The 19,431-nt window shown below is 47.4% G+C and overlaps 1 protein-coding gene across 2 annotated transcripts in view; it reads left to right on the forward strand.

Annotated features, from left to right (window-relative positions):
- Window positions 1–413: 413 nt before the first annotated feature.
- Window positions 414–19,431, forward strand: part of GRIN2A (glutamate ionotropic receptor NMDA type subunit 2A) — a 112,735-nt gene continuing 93,717 nt past the window's right edge. Inside the window, exon 1 of one of the 2 annotated variants that reach the window (XM_042438023.1) lies at window positions 414–470. The gene's annotated coding sequence lies outside the window, so the exon portion shown is untranslated. Of the gene's footprint in view, window positions 471–17,926; window positions 18,577–19,431 lie in introns of those variants that run through there. The other variant, XM_042438022.1, reaches the window with a different exon arrangement.

The following is a 19,431-nucleotide window of genomic DNA, read 5'->3' on the forward strand; positions in this document are numbered from 1 at the left end:
TGATGGCGAACCTATGGCACGTGTGCCAGAGGTGGCACTCACTCAGAGCCCTTTCTCTGGGCACACATGCTGTTGCCTTAGCACAGAGTTTGCCAGAGTTTCTTACTAGAAAGCCAGAGGGACATCCGTGGCACTTTGCAATAAATAAGTGGGGTCCGGGTCGCAGTTTGGGCACTCGGTCTGTCAAAGGTTCTCCATCACTGCCCTAGGGGATACCAAGGGATAATAATAATAATAATAATAATAATAATAATGCATTGTTTATCATTGTTTTTAAAGAGTTTTGAACTTTAACATTTTAATAATGTAATGTTTTTAATTGTTTGATCAGGACCCGGAACAATGGATGCAAGCGACAGGAAAAGATTCCAGCTCAGCCTCAGGAGGAAGACGCTGGCTCCCTCAAAGGAGAAGGATGGCGTCTCCTTCCTTGGAGGCCTTTAAGCAGAGGCTGGATGGCCCTCTGTCAGGTATGCTTTGAAGGGGAGTTCCTGCATGGCAGAATAAAGGGGTTGGACTGGATCAGGGCCCTTCTTGGGGTCTCTTCCAACTCTACGATTCTGTGATTCAATATGATTCTAATTGTTTAATTGTTTTTTTAAACTTGTATTTTGCATGTTTTATAGTGTTTTAACTTAGACTGTTTTGGATTTGTTAGCCACTTGGAGTCCCTGTACTAGGAGGAAAGCGGCATACAAATAAACATAAGCATAAGACAGTAATAATGGGACTTGAGCATCCATAGATTTTGGTATCCATTGGGGATCCTGGAACCAAACCCCAGCCCAGCGGATACCAAGGGACCACCGTATAGACAAAGGATCCAAAATCCAGAACACTTCTGGCCCTAAGCATTTTGGATAAGGCGAGGGGACTCAGTCTAGAGAGATTGGAGAAGCAGATATCATACCCAGATATTATTATTATTATCATCATCTTATATCCCTCCTTTCTCTCTATATAGGGATCAAAGTGGCAAATAAGATGTCCTTGGATTGCAGTTCCCAGCATTCTGAAAGTTGTACTCCAACAACATCCTCAAACCCCCTCTTTGCCCATCCCAGTGTATTCTTCTCATTTCCCCGCTTTTCTCTCCTTTCCTCCTGTTTTGATCCAACCCAGGTCTCTGGATTTGTTGCTCTGGGTTTCTAGCCGTGACCTCGAAGCTAAAAAGGTGCCAAAGGAGGCCTGGGAAATGCCCCCAGCCCCATGGGTTGGAGGGTGTTTTTTAAGCAGGTGGATGACACAATCCGGGGCTTTATTTTAATCCAAAGGTCTGCGTTGGTTTCCTTGCCAGCTCCTTTGAGCCACCGATGATTCATTAATTCAAATGGCTCAGTTCCTGACGATGATTCTTTTAGTCACTGGCAATGCACTCCTACTTTGTGGATGGGCTTTCCTGCCAAGTTCCTTTACGTAATCATTGAAAGGTTGGCCTTGCTGGGTATGTCTGTATCCCCAGACCTGTTGTTGTTGTTGTTATTGTTGTTGTTGTGTTAGCAAACTGTTGCATTTGTTCCAGGGACAACCTTGGCAGCCATTCACACGTTGAATCTTATCACTTTATTAAAAAAATGAAATGCATATATATAGAATGGCTTAAGGAGACTTATATGTATGAAAGGGATCTAGGAGTCCTAGTAGACCACAAACTGAACATGAGTCAACAGTGTGATGTGGCAGCTAAAAAGGCCAATGCGATTCTAGGCTGCATCAATAGAAGTATAGTGCCTAGATTGAGGGAGCTAATAGTGCCACTCTATTCTGCTTTGGTCAGGCCTCACCTGGAATAATCCTGGGTCCAGTTTTGGGCACCAAAAGGATGTTGAGAAGCTGGAGCCATGTGTCAAAAGGAAGGCCACCAAAATGGTGGAAGGATTGGAACCCATGAAGCCCTATGAGGAGATACTTAGGGAGCTGGGGATGTTTAGCCTGGAGAACAGATGGTTAAGAGGTGCTATGATAGCCCTGTTTAAGCATTTAAAGGGGTGCTGCATTGAGGATGGAGCAAGCTTGTTTTCTGCTGCTCCAGAGAATAGGACCTGGAGCAATGGATGCAAGCCATAGGAAAAGAGATTCCATCTCAACATTAGGAGGAACCTCTGGACAATAAGAGCAGTTCGACAGTATGAGACACTGCTTTGGAGACTGATGGAGTCTCTTTCTTTGGAGGCCTTTAAACAGAGGCTGGAGGGCCATCTTTCAGGGATGCTTTGATTGAGAGTTCCTGCATGGCCGAAGAAGGGGGTTGGACTGGATGGCCTTTGAGATCTCTTCCAACTCTATGATTCCATGACTCTGGGTTTTGGTCCCTGTTTTGGCAACCTTTTAGAGAAGAGGACGGTCCCCTCCTCGGCCTTGTTGCCCTGCAAACCTCGACAGCCATCTGCTTGACAAGCACAATCTTTTTAATTGGCGACATTTCTCTGGGGCAGAGACTGGTCAAGCTGGTGGTGGGCCTTGTTAGAGCCTGAGGACAGTGGCAGCCATTTAGGCTCATTTCTCTCTAATTAAAAGACAGGGGAAGAAGTGACCTTTCCTCCGTCCAGCAGAGTGATCAGATATCGCCCGGAGTGAAATGAAAGACACAGGAAGGGAGGCAGGTTTGGAAGGGAAGTGTGAAGGCCGGGACGGCATCAGAGCATCCCTTCTCCAACGATGCTGCTACTTGCAAGAGATTAATTAAACACTGAACCATGCCTCTGTGGAGTTTACCACACTGGGGCCGATTTCAACATTAAAGACAGATTAAAGCTCATTTAAAGCATCCCACAAATGAAGCAGAAATGGGGAGTCATTGCGCGAATGATCACCACACGCAATTGCGCAAATAAAGCAAGATCGGAAATCCCAAAAGTAAAAAGATGCGCGTTAATGCTTCTTTAGGACCACTTTAATGGCGGGTTCTGTGTGAAACCGTTTTGTGTAATTCCGCGATATAACCTGTATATTGTCATGAATAAACTGTACACCAAGTAGTGTACTTAAAGTGGTGTTAAACTGCATTATTTTTTCAATGTAGATGCACCCGCTAGGTCTCCGCTCTCACCACTGTGCTGTCTCTCAGTCTTATAATGCAACCTTTTACCATTTCTTGCCGCTTTTGGAGTGTCATTTGTCCAAAATAATGACTTTTCCAACAAGGAGCACCTGTCACTTGGGTCCCTTTATGTGGTCCAGACTAGGTTCTCCTTTTTCCTCTGGTGGCTCTCTTCCCTTTCTGTTCTTCTTTGCAACAATCTTTCCCTATAGTAGGGGATAAGGAGATATATATATATATATATATATATATATATATATATATATATAAAATCTTTTGAATCATTAACTCACTTCCTCCGGCGAGAGCATCTCTCTGACAGCCCTTTTAAAAGTCATGGCAGTTGTTAAGAGCTTGTGGGCAGCAGCTGGCTCTCTAACTAGGAGTGCAGAGAAAATGGGCTTCTTAAAAAAGACCTTCTCTCTCATTTGTAGCCTCCAGATGAAACATCTGGACCCAGCTAGAGGCTGGTGGCATCCGTGGCGGATGGCAGGCGGTGAATTCAGGTTTCAACAACTCCTCTAGTAATAATAATAATAATAATAATAATAATAATAATAATAATAGTAATCATAGTTTATATCTTGCTTTTTCCCTGCAAAGTTGGAACTCAAAGGCCAAATGGAGCCAGATTAAAAAGCCAGCTAGGAGAGAGACCCTTTGCAATGATCCCTGTGTCCTCCCCAAAGACCTAACCATGTTAGTCTGGAATATTGCCTTTGCCCTTCCCCTTCTTCCTTCCTTCCTTCCCCTTCCTCTTTCTTTCTTTCTTTCTTTCCTCCCTCCACCTTCTTTTTCCTTTCTTTCTTTCTTTCCTTCCTTCCTTCCTCTTCCGTTCCAATTCAACTCTAAAGAAGAAAGTCTTAAACAAAGGGAACAAAAAGATGTATTAATGTCCTTTTGCCAGACCTGATATTCCGATCAGGCTTGGCCCACAAACAAGCCAGGACTGCTAATCCACCAGAGCAACCGGAGATCTCTCCTGTGCAACATCATCTCCCTTGCAAATGTGGTGCTAATTCAGTGCTGCCGGCGTGAAAGGCGTTCCAGATTAACTCCGATGGAGAAAAAGCTGATAAATCCTTGTTCCATCATTTCGCAGAATAGTGGATGATGGTTCCCATCATGTCAGCAGGGCGGCAAATCCATCTGCAGTGCAGAATTGACGCAGTCTGACACCGCTTTAAAATGCCATGGCTCAAAGCTGTGGAACCCTGGGAGTTGTAGTTTCAGGGGATATTTCCCTTTCTTGGTCAGAGAGTTCTAATGCTAGAAGAAAGGAATCACTCAGAGGTGTTTTTGCCAGTTCCTTCCTCCGAAATCTCACCTGCGGCACCTGGGATGCATTGGCGATCTCCCATCCAAGTCCTAACTAGGGCTGACCCTGCTTAGTTCCCAAGATCAGACAGGATCTGGTGCCTTTGGGGCATTCCCTAGTTATAAATCCATTATGCTACTCTTGCTTTAGTAATAGTAACCAACAGAATTTAGTCCGGTGATAGCTAATTGTATGCTAAAACCAAAAAAGAGAAGAAGCCAGGTTTGAAATAGGACATGATGCAACATGTTGCATTTTGCATTAGGCAAAGTGCAACAGTTCACATTTTGCACCGACATCCGCTGCAGAAAGCAGGAGGCTTTGACTGGTGGCTGACCGCATCTCCCTGTGAGATAAGAACTGTATATAGACAGTTTCACATTATATTCTATTTTATAATGCTTTCCAAACAACAGCGAGAAGAGCCAGAGCTTGCAAATGATGCAACCTGATGGCTTGCTACTAAAAAGCAGCGTCCTTTCAAGGCTGCCGTTCTCTGTTTCGCTCTTCCAAGGCCAGCTCCTGATGCTTTTCCGTGGGAGGTATGAACCTTCGTTGCTTTCCCAGCTTTCCAGATGGTTAACTCTTTCGGCAGAAGGCTTCAAGAGAAATACTTGGGCAGAAACTGGCAAAAACAGATCCTGTCCTGGAGTAACCAGATATCATAAGTGCAAAGGAGGACAACGCAGAGCATGCAAGGAAGATGTAGACTGCCAAATAAAAGCTGAATGCACTCATGTAAATAATAAATCCATGCTTCTTGGTCATGCTCACAATGGAGGACACTTTGGAATGCCTCCTGGACAGAAGGCTGAAATGGAGGATGAGGAGCTGGCAGCCTCTGATGAAACCTGCCAAGAAAACCCCATGATAGGGCCGCCATAAGTTGGAAAGGACTTGAAGGCACATGTACTTCCACAAATCACTCCTTCTGCAGGTTTTTCCTAATTCATCTTGACATTAGGTGGAGCTCTATAACAAAACTTGGATGGTTTCAAAGGATATTTTCCTCTCCACTTGCAGCAGATAGATATTGTTTTAGGATGCAAGAGGGACTTTGCATCTTGGGGCCAGTTGAACAGAACTGAGAGCAGTCCAAAACACGCTGCAGAAACAATCCAGATTGAGACCTAAACGTTTTGTGAGACATTTAGCCTTCTCTGCCACAATAAACTACAGTTCCCAGGATTCCCTAGTATTGAGCCAGGACCTCAAACTGGATTGTTTCTGCAATGTGTTTTGGACCAAAAAAGTTCTTGCTCATGACAGGCTGCAATCCAGTATCCTCTCTTGATAAGATATACGTTTGCATGCAAATATATGTTACGCCAAGACTACAATCCAGAAGCACAACATTGGCACAACACAAGTCAATGGCTGGGTGTGTTGCAGTTGTGTAGCGTGTATTGTGCATTGCATGATGGTACCTGGTCATTCACAATGCACAACCACAGTGCATATCTAAAATGTACAATGCGCAACTGCGGCCTCATTCTCACTACGTTTTAAACCGGTTTGCAAAGTGGTTTTGAGAGGGACATATGGCATAACCTTTGCCTTCCGCTTTTGTACAATTGCTTCTGCTTTTAGGGTAACACCATCTATGGTAAGAAGAGGAACAAAGTGTGCACACTTCAAGCAGCCAATTACCTGCTGACAGGACTGGTAAGCAGGACAGACTAATCAGAAAAGTTACACGGAGACTGTAGGCATTGTGAAACAAAAGGACTATAAAATGCTCGTGCCTGTGCCAAAGGGTGCAGAGATTCCCACCCATTTTAGTGTTGCTGTTCGCCCCGATCGGTGAATAAACCTGTGTTTTACTTTGGACCATACTTGTCCAGGTTCACACTTAAACAGAATCACTTCGGGGGGGGGGCATGTGCTAGACTCATTTAAACCCACGTTTTTTTGATGCTGATTTTTTCCAGCGTCTTTTTGGATAAATCAATTCCGCGCAAGTGTGAACCAGATGTGGATTGGAATTGATTTAAATTGCTCTTCACCAGTGGAGCGGCCCATTTGAATTCATTCGTCAATGTGAACCACAAGTGAGTTATTTTTTGCAGCAAGAAAATGCAATCGGGGCAAATGCAGTATGAACCACGCTCCACTGCCGAACCGATCCATCATTCGGATTGCAAAGCGATTTATTTGTAAATAGGAATGCGGCCTAAATTTCCTGGACTTTGGAAATCTCCCTCTTGCGGCATGCCTGCCAAAGATCTCCTCCTCAGCATACCATCTTTACTAAGGACTGAAACAACATGCAGGCATCTGACTAACAGCTCCAATTGTTGTTTTTCTTCTCCTCCTGTTTGGTTTGTAACCTCTTGCCTGATGATGAAGAAACCCATGGAGCTCCGAAAGCCTGCCTCCTGCAACAGGTTATCCATGCTCAAACCTTTGCAACTACCTCTCGCTTGCAGGCATTAAATCCATTTATGTGCCTCATTTTGATGAGAGCAAGGGGCAGTTTTCCCAAGGGGTTCCCAAAAGTTTAGTTCCAGCTGGATAGTTGCAACTTGTTGGAGGTGATCTTTCTCTCCTCTCCTCTTCTCTCCTCCAGATAAAACATCAATAATGTTTTAGCCCCCCACGGTTCCCACGCGGGGCGCCTTTGCAGAGATGGACACCAGCAAGCAATGCAACTTTAATGTGCCCTTTTGAAACTCCGCAGCGGGGATGGTGTTTGACAACCTTCGCCGACAGGAAAGAACAAGAAAGAGGTGAGGCAAGGAAGAGGAAGCCCAGCAGGGCCAAAGCCACAGCATCCAAAAACACCAGCCCCAAAAACAACCCCCTTCAAGGCTGCGTCTCCGGCCTAAAGTTCACAGCCAGCAGGAAAGGAGAGATTTATTCACACTTTGCAAATGCCTGCAGTGCTCTAAATCATGGACAAATCTGGGATGGCAACTTGTTAGTGACATAAGAGTCTGTTTGTGTATATGTGCCTCCAAGTTGACTTATGGCAACCCTATGGATATCATAGGGTTTTCTTAGCCGAGGAATACCCAGAGGTGGTTTTTCTGGTTCCTTCCTCTGAAATGCAGCCTCCAGCACCTGGGATTCCTCGGTTAATCCCATCCAAGGATTAACCAGGGCTGACTCTGTTTAGCTTTCAAGGAAGGCAATGGTGGCAATCTGGCCAGTAATACCTGATGAAAGGATTGCCACAAGTGACAATAATACCATCTTCAGCCATTGCTGCTGTTATCTTGCTTGCATCTTTTCCCCGTTTGTAGCACGCGTGTTTTGCAACTGGTACAGTATGTGTTTGTGTTTGTTGTGCCACCTGGAAAAAGCAACCCTGACTTCTTCTTGTTATTATCATTGTAGCACCTTTTTGGCGATCCGGGGTTCAAATCCATTTCCCCCCAAGAGACAGCGATGGATCGTCTTAATAAAAGGCACAATTAATTTGTGTTGCTTTCAGAGAGAGAGAGAGAAAAGGCTCTTTCTCTAGCCATTTAGAAGCCAGGCTAGGCCAAATTAACGGAGCGGATATTAATATATTCCTGAGATTATAATCAGCCAAGAAGAATCTGAACGCCTGCCAGGCATTCTTTGGCACTTCTTTGAGGTTTGGAAAATGAACATGAATCAGTTCCCCTTGTCTTTCTTTTTTTAAAGATATTCTTTAATTTGAGACTCTGAGAAACAAAGATGACAATGCCAATGCTGATAGAGAGAGAAATGGTGTTTATTTAAGCAGATCCCAAGGAAGGAGCGACAGACGCAGCGGCTTTGGCACACTTTCCCAGCCAATAGTTCAGAAGTTCATCTTCTTGAGTTGCATCCAGAAGCTTAGGGAAAAATACTGTGTTGGGCTAGGATTTGCCCAAGGCAGTTGGTTGCCAAAAGGAAAACGATGATGATGATGATGATGATGATGATGATGATGATGATGATGATGATGATGTCTTTGCTTGCTAGAAGAAGGAAAGCAGAGATGGAGCCAGCTAGTTTGCTGTGTCAGGGAGTTCCACAGTTTGGGAACTACCACCAAGAAGACCCTCTCATACATCCCACCAAACACGATTGCAAGGTTGTTGGAACAGATAGAAAAGACTTTCTTACAGAGCTAAAAGCCTGGAGAAGATGATATGAGATATCACGGTCCTGAAGGCTAAACAACAGACTTTGTTGCTATTGCAGAGTCTCACACGATCCCACAAAAAGCTGAATTGCTATGGTGGCACCTCATAGAAGATCTCCAAAGTGTCGAAAGGCTGTGGAAGGGGGACCAAACAGCTATAGTTGCATAGTGTAAGACCTAAATTTTCCATCCTTCATCCCTCCAGATGTTTTGGGACTTCCCCTCCCAGCATCCCTGACCGTTGTTATTTAGGCTTCTGGGAACCGAAGTCCCTAAACGTCTGTAGGGCCAAAGATGGGTGGAGATGCTGTCTCAAGACGCTGCAATTTATCTTTTCTCCCCATGCTGATTTTAACCTCTGCAAAGAAGAAGAACCCGATCACAGATGGGACAGTGTTACCTAGCAAAATTATTTTGGGGGAAAGGGGTGCGTTGCCTTTATCCATGTCTCTGTGTGTTTCTGAAGGCCTTTGTGTGCTTTTCATGCTCCGCTAACAAGGGCAAGGAGCAATACAACAGCTTCCATCTGTCCTGGGAGTTTGCTGCTGCCTTAAAGGGAGGAAAAAAATCCCATTTTTCCTCATCCATAATGAATGCCAGGGAAGTGTAAAGGAGGGGACATGCTCCGTTCCTGTCGCTTGGCCAAAAAGCAGGTGCCCGCCATGCCTTCGCCTCCTTTTCTCTTTTGCTGGCTTGGATATTTATAGAGCAGGAGAACTCTCAGGTCATAGAAAGCGGCTGCAAAGTGGACAGTTACCCATCTGTCTGACCCGCCGCACGATGGAATATCAAACGACCGTGAGCTCTGCGGCGGTTTAATAGATCCATTGTGGCATGCGCTTTCATCCGTAAAGAGCCTCTTCCGTCAGCGGCATCTGAATAATTGAATCGTAACTCGCTCCTAATGAGGCTCTTGCCTTGCATGGAAGACAGAGTCACCCCCCTGCTTTCTTCCAATGCCCTCCTTTGTCCTCTTTCGTCCAGAAATCCCTGCCCCAATGCCCCATGCGGGGTTGCCTCTCGCCTTTCCAAAAATGCACGCAGAAGGTGGTCTCATTGCTGTTCTGGGGAAACCCCCGAGAGAAGGTCAGGTTTCTGGTCCTCATGGGGACCGATGTAGGCTTGGATGTAGGTTGGAGTTTTGGATCCTGGGAAAGACCCGAACCTTTCAGGCCTGGTATCAATCCTGGCTCCTCTAAAATGGCATCTTCCCAATTCTCCAGCAATTGCCATCCTTGTTTGGCCCTTGGAAGCCACATATCCATTTCACGAGCTGCTTCCATTTTCCTTCTCTCATTGAACAATGGGAGAACTCAAGGAATCTCAAGATTTGATCAGGTAATTCACACCTGTTCTCATCCCACAGTTTGATTTCTGCCGCCTTCCCAGCACTGAAATCTTTGCAGCGCCTTGTATTGCAGTGTTTACGCAAATCCCTTTCTTCTGTCATGTTTTTGCTCCCAGTTTTCCTTGCAGACCGGATAGACTGTCACTCTGCAGGGGGAGATGGGGAGACGTCTGTGGATTCGAGCTAAGAACATCCCTGAGTTCTTCAAGATCTAGGTCAGGAGCTGATTCAAGTGTAATAATTTATATTAAAAGTAGGACGGGGCGGTGGGAGGGGGAAGGAAAACAGACACACACAGACACACAGCAGCCTCCCTCTAAATATAGATGGCATGAAATGCAATACGTCATAAACACGAAGTCTGAGCAAAGCCCCCAAATCAGGGAAAGAGGCCTGGGTTGCCTTTTCCTTCCTTCCTCAAGTTTTGGGAGCAGCTCTTGGAAGCTGCATTGATTTGAGTCGAAGCGCATCCCCCTTTTTCTTACTTCCTCTCTCCTCCATGGGACAACTTCTGTCCTTTAACATTTCCAAAAGCAATTTGTTTCGCAGCATTTTGGAAAACAAATGCAGTGTTTTGGAAAGGCCCTTTGCTGCCCGTAAGTGCAAAACATTGAGCAATTAATCACCTGGGATCTCAAGGTCTGGCAACTAACTATGCATCTCTCTCTTGGGGTTTGCAAGCTGATTATTTTGGAGTCTTGACCGGAGGACTGGCTTATGTTTCTACATCTCTTTGTCTTCCTCTTTTGCCTTTGGTTATTGCCAAAGCTTGGCTCCTTGTGAGATGTTTTGGAGATCTTGCTATGCACCTTCTTTCTGCTTTGGCAAACTCCTTCAATTACCTGTGGCCTACCTGGACTGGCTGGTCTCACCTGTAATGGCTTTCCCTATTACAGCCTATCTCTCCTGGAATTCAAGACCAGTGAGGTATAGCACTCTGGAGACCAGCAGTCACACACTCTCAGCCCCAGGACACCCCCCCCCCCAATAATATGTTTGCCTTAGGGTCACCATTACTCTGAAACGACACAAAAGCGCACAACGACAAAGTGGTTTGAGCATTGGACTACAGCTCTGGATTTGAATCCTTGCATGAAAACCCACTGGGTGAGCTTGGGCATGTCACACTCTCTCAGCCTTAGAGGCAGGCGAAGGCAGCCCCCCCCCATGAAAAAGTCTTGCCAAGAAAACCCTGTGATAGGTTTGCCTTTTAGGGTCACCATAAATTGGAAACCACTTTGAAGGCACACAACAACAGTATGGAATTAACCACATTTGGGTACAGAGGCGAACCAACCCTGTTCCATCCCTTGTCTCTTTGCAAAAGGAAATGCATGTGCTGGAAATTCGGTTCTTCTTCTGTTGTTGTTGTTTTACATTTGACATTCACACTTTGAAGCTGGAATTGCTTTGCATTTACCTTCCTTATTATATGGCTTAAAACCCCACAGAATGCTGCTCATTCTTTGAAACCAACCATCACTGTGCAATTTAAAGAAGGCACCTCTGCGGTTTCTTTCCCCTCGATCCCCCCCCCTGTTCATCTCCCTCCTGCCTTCCCCCCATGGGACAACTTATGTTCCCTGACATTTCCAAACGCAATGTTCTGCCCATTTCTGGGGGACGCCGGACTTCCTGCTGTTTTTCCTCTCCAAGGGAAGCCAATTGGGAGGATGTTTAGCCTTGCGAGTTAGAGCCAGAGCCAGAACTGAGGGACTGGGGATGGAGCCAGAGAGATTATTCAAAAAACATATATTAGCAAAGGTGGGACCATGGTGGATGTAGCTCCTGTTCCCAGCCTCTGGCATTTCCATTTCTGACAAAAATTGGTCTGGGGATAAAGACTGAGACAATTTGCTTTGCAAACTATAGTGTTGGAAGGCACCCCAAAGGTCATCAATTCCAACCCCTGATGGAGCAATGCAAGAAATCCATAATGGCTTGGAACTGCAACATTGCAAAATGGTAGCAGTGTGAAGTCGAAGGCTTTCATGACCAGCATCCATAGTTTTCTGTAGGTTTTTTGGGGCTATGTGGCCACGTTCCAGAAGAATTTATTCCTGGTGTTTCGCTAGCATTGGTGGCTGGCATCTTCAGAGGATGCTGGCATAGAAGAGAGTGGGGTAAATACACACACACACACACACACTGTGTGATCCTGGTTTGCGAGGAAGCAATTTCCATGTGAATCTGTGCATTGTTCTATGTTGAATGGCAAGGCCTTCGGATGTCTACTTACTTAATGATCCATTGTCTTCTGGGAAACCCCTCTGACCCTGGCTGGTTTTCCTTTGCATTTTGCTGGGTCTTGATTTTGGTGTTTTTCAGGACTGGGAGCCAAACTTTGCTAACTTTAAGGGTTTCTTCTTTCCTGTTGTTGATGTTTATGGACTTCAATGGCTTCCCTGTGCGTTCTGACCTGATGGTTGTTGGCATGGTCCAGAATTTCAGTGTTTTCAAACAGCATTTTATGCCCAGGATGGTTTATAATGTGTTCTGCTACGGCTGATTTTTCTCGCTTACCCGGTCAGCAGTGTCTGTCATGGCCCTTGATTCGTGTTTGGACACTGCGTTTGGTGGTCCCTATGTAGACTCAGAAATCTTAGCCAAAAATTGACCCCCAAAACCTGAGTTGACTTATCCATGGGTCAATGTAAGTACTGTACTTTCACTCTTATTTAAAAAGGAACCATGCTGCAGTGAAAAGCAAGAGCATAATCTGTCCTGGAAACAGATTAGGATGAGCACAAATAGTTGGGCCTGCTGAAATTTTGTAAGTTCCTTGGCACTGCTTTCTTTGCTTCATCCTTTAGATCCTTTGTCACCTGCCCCTAAGTTTTACCCTTGATTTATTCACGGGTCATATCAAAATCTGTAATTTTGGCCCCCAAACCTGCCCTTGACTTATGTATCGAGTTATAGGTGAGTATATACAGTATTTTAGAACAATTTTATTAGATACCTGGAGGCTTGGGGTTACAGACGCAGCTCTGGGGTTTGCATGGGGCCTGTTTCAGCTTGGTGCAACTTGGTCTGAGCAAGGATGATGTCTGGTGACCGTGTCACACTCTCTCAGCCTCAGAGGATAGCCACAGCAAACCCCATGACCTTAGGGTCACCACAAGTCAGAAATGACTCGAAGGCACACAATCAGAAAGAAGAGGAGAAGAAGAAAAGGTAGGGCGTTTTGGTAAGAAAACAGCAGAAAGCAAGATTTTTAAAAGGGCATATTGCTCTGGTTCCTGTGTTAGAAAAACACTCCTTGAAGATGCTCTTTTGAGGGTTGCTCTTTCCTTCCTTTGCTACTTCTTCTTCTTCTTCTTCTTTTAATAGCTGAGATTAGTTACTACAAAATTAAGACAGAAAACCAGAGCTTAGCGTTTGTCATGGAGGATTGTGAATTCTCTGCCCCGGCATTCCCTGGATGTTCATGCCTTCCCTTAAAAGAAACCAAACTGGCTAAGGGGGGACTTAGCACAGTTCTGGCTGTCATTCAGGCCTAATCCTCCCGGATTCGAGGGACCGACGACGACAGCCAATTGCGACGCTTGCAAAATGGCTGTTATTAAATCCCCGGCTTAAACCGAGAGGCGTGTGAAGCATGACCCGGGGAGGTGTGTTTGGACGGGTGGAGATTTCATTCCAGAGCTCTTAGAAGAACCGTCTCAGACACTGTTGTTGTTGTGACCTTTGATTCATGGTGACCCTTTGGATGAGACATCGCCAAGACTCCTTAACCTCCGCTGCTCTGCTCTGGTCCTGCAAATTCATACCCTAGATCTCCTTAACAGAGTCCTTCCATCTAGCACCCAAACTTTGTTCCTCCAGATGTTTTGGACTGCAGAATTCCTGACTGTTGGCCAAGCTGACTGGGGCTTCTGGGAGGCGAAGTCTGAAAGACTTGAAGGACCAAGATGGAGCCATCTTGTCTTCTGCTGCTTCAGAGATCAGGACATAAACCTGTGGATTCAAACAATAAGAAATCCCATCCGAACACTGGCAAAAACTTCATGGCTGCAAGATTTGGTCCACGGTGGAACAGATTGCCTTGGAGGGTGATGGCCTCTCCATCTTTGGAGGTCTTTAAGCAGAGGTTGGATGGACATCTTTTACATCTTTTAGAAGCAATATAGTTGCGTATTCCTGCATGGCAGGGGGATGGAATAGACAGACCTTGGGGTCGCTCCCAACCCTTGGACTTATAGCATGCTTTTCCTCCACAAGGCTACAGGTATTTATTTACTGGATCGAAAAAGAAAACCAATCCTACCCTTCTTCCACCTGCACATGACGGGAGCCAGGTGGTGCATGCATGCCCAGCCCAATGAATGGGCTCTGGCTGAATGAGTCCTCCCTGGAGTAAAGCAGCGCAGGGCACCCTTTGGTTGTTATTAACGAGCTGCTTTTAATTAAAAAGCCCCAAGCTCTGCAGCAGACCCTGGCCCGACCGACCTAGGTCAGGGAAGATGAGTAATTCAGGTCTCAAGATGTTGAAACGGCCCAGGCCTTCCAAGAACGTCAGAGATTAATCTGAAGATGAAATGATTAGTGGACTTTGCATGCATGCGCTGGCGCATGCGCCAGGCATTAAGTGCGGAGGAAAAATAGAGCGCGTGGATGTCGGTTCCTGTGAACCTCAAGTGACCTTCTGGTTCTCCGGAGGCACGGAGGGAGACAGAAGTGCAGAAATCCTCTGGGGAGGACCGTGTCTGGATGAAGAAAAGACCCTGGAGATGCAAAGGGGGGGGGATACAGAGTGTGTGCTGTGTGTGTGTTTGTGTGTGGGTTGTGTGCAAACTGTGCATTGCCTCCTCTCCTGTTGAAGCAGCCAGCTCATGTCTTCAGCTGTTGGGCCGGGGGCCGCGTGAGGCCATCCTTTCACGCCTGGCTTGGTAAATTGCAGGCGAAAGGAGAGATGCCAAATGGAAAACGGAGCCAGTTTTTGATAAGGAGACCATCTGCGACCCAATGCCTCTGCGTGTGTGTGTGTGTGTGTGTGTGATTTAAAAAAACCTGCAAGCCCCGGGAACAAATTGAACAAAGCTCTTCCTCCTGCTCCTTTCCCTGCAAAAATAGACAGAGCAAAGCCAAAATGTCTCACAAAACGATAGTTCTCAGAATTCTATAGCATTGAGCCAAGGCAGCTAAAGCCGTCTGCAATCTATTTTGGGACCTGTGTTACTAAAGAGGACTTGAACCCAGAGCCTCTGAGACTGGGCAGTGCTACTGAACGCCCGTTCCACCTTTGGTTGCAGGGCAAGCTATTTAAAGGCTGGAGAAAGAGGAATCAGGTTGCCCTTCCAAATCTGAGTGCACAGGCTTTGCCAGCTCACCTCTCGTCCTGGCGGTCCATTGATTCCTCCTGACCTAGCTATAAATGTTTCTAGGCTGGGCCCAAGCGGGCACCGTGCGGACAGACACACACACACACACACACACACACACACACACACACAGTCTTTCTCTTTGGCTTTGCTCGCGTGGCTTCTTGGCCCAGATCCATCTGGCCCCCATTCTCCCTGCCAGACTCCCAACATCATTGGCATCCTTGCGCCAATTCCATCTCTGCAGATGGACTTCTTCTCAGCCATCAAATGACGATGCTGCCTTCTACATGCAAACGCTCCTGCCAAGTTCTTGGACTGGGAGGCATTCCCATGGAATCCTAGATCTGTATAGAAGGGCCTTCAAGTTGCTTTACAGCGATCCCCAAACTTTATATCTTCCAGTGTTTTGGACCCCAGGACCCAGAAGTCCAAATGGGTTGGATTGCAACTCATCACCCCCCCATTGAGCACAGGTGCAATGTCTAGGCATTGTAGTCAGATATAGCGGTTTGAGCATTGCCTGACAACTCTGGAGACCAGGGTTCGATTCCTGCTCAGCCATGAAACCCACTCGGTGTCCTCAAGCAAGTCACACTCTCTCAGCCTCGGGGGATGGCAATGGCAAACCCCCTCGAGGGAAACCTGCCAAGCAAACCCTATGATGGTGTTGTCTTTGGATCTCCATAAGTTGAAATTGATTTTGGAGGCTTACAACAACAGCAACAAATGGACACTAGAGCAGTTGTGGCGCCTTGAAATTACTTTGGGGAGGAGAAATGGTTAGAAGAAGACCCCTTTGTTTTTGGAAACCTCTTTCTCTCCAGGGACAAAAAAAGGCATCCATCAGCAACTTGCAACCGATGAATAGATTCATGAACCAAGTCACGGATTAAATATAAATATGAAATAAGGGCTCTTCAATCATTTTGGAACGAACAGCTGTCTCTCATGGAAAAAGGCGTCCGGCGGGCTGATAGATTTGTTATAAATAATCCAGGCTCCTTTCTTGCCAGGGAAAGGGGCTTAAAATAGTTGTTGGCGCTCCCGTACTTTTCCTCCAGAAGTCAATTTTCCTCTGCTTCTCCTTCTGGGGGAGACCCTCCTTGCAGTCGGCAGGTCTGCAAAATCGGCTTCACGGGTCAAACCAATCTTGCCATTTGAACTTTAAAAGAAATGCTCTGATAGGATTTGGCCTTCCCTCCTTTGGAGCCACAAGTGATCTCACACGGTGACCCTTGGCGGTTGCGGACATGAACATCCCATTGAAATACAGCCTTAAAATGAGAATCAACCACCGAGAGCAAAGCTGCTCATCATCAGAGGCGGGGAAGAAAGTGCAGACTGAAACATCATCGAGTTTGGTGGGGTTTGTACCCAGGTTTAAAAAAGGAAAGGCCAAACCTCTACATACCAGCATAGTTTAGCTTCAGGTTATCTTCCTTGGGAGACCGACCAGCGAAGGTTCAGAGATGGTCCCACGATTGAGGTTCTCCATGGATGTTTTAGTGGTTTGATGGATTGTGAAACAGGGCAGCTCCTGTCTTGTGTTGGCTTCTTCTTTGCAGGAGTCTTTCCCAAGCAAAACGGGGGGTCTTTCTGTTCCCTGGAAAGTGCGGATGGAGAGACACTGGCTGCCAACTCTAATTCCTGGCAAGAAAAACACAAAACCAAGGATGGGGCTCCTGTACCTTTAACAGTTGAAGGGATTTCAGCAGGTATCATGCAATTAAAAGCACAAGAGCCCTGCGTTGTATTTTCTTGGCCCAGAAGAGAAGTGTCCATCTTGCTGGACTTTTTAAAGGACTCCCTAAGACACTTGGACTGGTTTTATTGGGGATGGGAAGCTGTTCCAGGCAACTCCCAACAACTTTAGCTAACTCTGGACCAAAACACACTGCAGAATTACTCCAGTTTGAGACCGCTTTAACTGCCCTGGCTCAATGCTAGAGAATTCTGTAGTTTTGGGAGCCATTGAGCCTTCTCTGTCAGAGAGCTCTGGGGCCACTGCAGATTACTACCCTGAGGCCCTTAAAGGATTACACCCCGAAGCCAGCAGAGCTGCTGGTGGTGCATGCTGGGACTTGTAGTCTTACAGCACCTAAAAGGCGACTGCATTCCCCACCCTGCGGTTTTCCTCCCCCCTGGCTGCACTGCTCTGTCCTGCAGACTGTCTGGAAGGGAACTCTCCCTGTTTTTGGGAGCAGGTTTCCTGGCTGGAGCTTTAGTGGATGGACTGGGAAAGGAGGCCTCTGGAGAGAGAGCGGAGGGCAGCCCTCTTTGGACCTTGGCCCAGCCTGGCTCCAGTTTCCAATGCATCCCTCCCTTAAAGGCAGAGGAGCCTTCTCTCAACTACTACTTCTGCTGCCAACCAGAGAGGGCTCCTCTGCCTTGAAGGCCTGAAGAGCAACCTCTGCTGCTGACCCCCCTTCTCCAAGTGCGACCCTGGAAGGCAGGTTGGCCCCCAGGAGAGGGCCCTTGGCCTGGAGGGCTTGCCAAGAAGAGGCTCCTGCCTTGGCTGCCTTGGGCCAGCCTGGCTGAGACCCCCTGAATCTCCAAGGCCCCCTCGATCTGGGCAAGGCAAGGGCAAGGCAGCGAGGAGGACTTGGCTGCGCGCGCTCCCGCCCGAGGCCTCGGGGGCGCGCAGCGGAGCCTCCTCCGTTCCTTCCTCCTCCTCCTCCTCCTCCTCTCCCCAATCCTGGCTCCTCCGGGCGCCTTTGCTCTCTCTGCAGAGGAAGAAGAGGCTCCGCTGGCTGTTGGCTGGAGGGGTCCGGGGAGCAGGAGGGGAGGGGGCTGGCCTGACTCCGGGAAGGGCCCCCCCGAGAAGCCCCCCAGCTGTAGCCTGCCTCCTTGCCTCCTTCCTGGCAGCCTCTTCCCAAACGCCTCCTTTGGCTTGGGCTTTGGAGAGACTCAGGGCCTGCCCTTCTCGGGGCTCGCTTCGGGGCAAGAGCGAGAGAGAGCCCTTCTTCTGCCTCGGATGGCAGGGAGCTGCTGCTGCTGCTGCTGCTGCTGGGCATTGTAAAAGTCTCCCCAGCTGCTCCGCCGCTTGTTGGCCATTGGCACCGCCTTGCTCCCACTTGGAGCCCAGGAAGGACTTTCGGAGGAGGGGGGGTGTGTTGCGTTGGCATCGGAGGCAGGCGGCAAGGAGGGGGCTTTTGGCGTCGCCCCTTTCCTTCTCCGGCTCCTGCCTTTTTCCTGCGGCGAAGGACAAGAGCCACGCGGAGGATCCCTGGAAGCATGCCTTCTCTGGCTCTCTAAAGGAGCAGGAGAAGAGGCTCCCCATCCTGGACAAAGCAAGGAAAGGAAGACCGGCAAGAAGGCGGCGAAAAGAGCCCTCCCCCCAAAAAGGAGACCCCCCCCCGGCGCCCTTTCCTCTCGGGGGTCCAGCCAGCCTTTGGCGATGACTTGGAAGACTCCCAGCTTGGCATTATGGGGAGGGCCACTGCAGTGAGTCACACCATCAGCCGGGGCTGGCAGAAGAGGGCTTAGATGGGGCCAGAGAGAGAGATGTAATAGACTACTGTCTTGGATTATTAGCTCTAGACAGAGGTTGGGGGAGAGGGTCGTGTGGGGTGTTTGGGGGCGGAGGTTTGGCACCTGGGCAGGGGGCGACGCCGCTTGGCCCCTTGGAAGGCCAGGGAGGGATCGTCCCAGCCAGCCCCGGACTAGTTGGTGATCGGCAAAGAGAGCTATCTTTGGCTCCTACACAATTGATACCCTTATTATTATTACTATTATTACTATTACAGTATTTTGGAAGATGCCTTCCTTCTGCTGGGATTTAAGTGGCATCTTTAGCTATATATATATATATATATATATATATGTATGTATGTATGTATATATGTATATATGTATATATATATATATGTATCTGAGAATGGGGCTCCTCTCTTGCTTTCCCTCCCCACTGGGCTTTACCAGAATGGAAAGCCCCTTTGAGCCTGAAAACAGACCTAACGCCTTCCCTTTCTTTCCTCCGGTTTGCCTGATGAAGAAGCCCGTGTGACTTCGGAAACTTGCAACCTGGAATGGTGCATTTGGGTTGGCCCCATAAAGATAGCATTGGCTGGATGTTAGTGGCTTCCCTTTGAGCCTGGTGGCACTTACTCTGGAGTAAACACCAAGCTTGATGCGCTCCAAGGTTGGCTGAGCTGGGTTTTGTCCTCTAGGGATTAAAAAGAGAATGCAAGCATTTGCCAATCAATCAATCAATCAATCAATCAGTCGCCTGTGAGTTTGCACCTTGAAGGTCCCCTCTTGAGTCCAGGGGAGGCTTACTTTGGAGTAAGCAGATCCACT

This window comes from Sceloporus undulatus, chromosome 8, assembly GCF_019175285.1.
Source record: "Sceloporus undulatus isolate JIND9_A2432 ecotype Alabama chromosome 8, SceUnd_v1.1, whole genome shotgun sequence".
NCBI lineage: Eukaryota > Metazoa > Chordata > Lepidosauria > Squamata > Phrynosomatidae > Sceloporus > Sceloporus undulatus.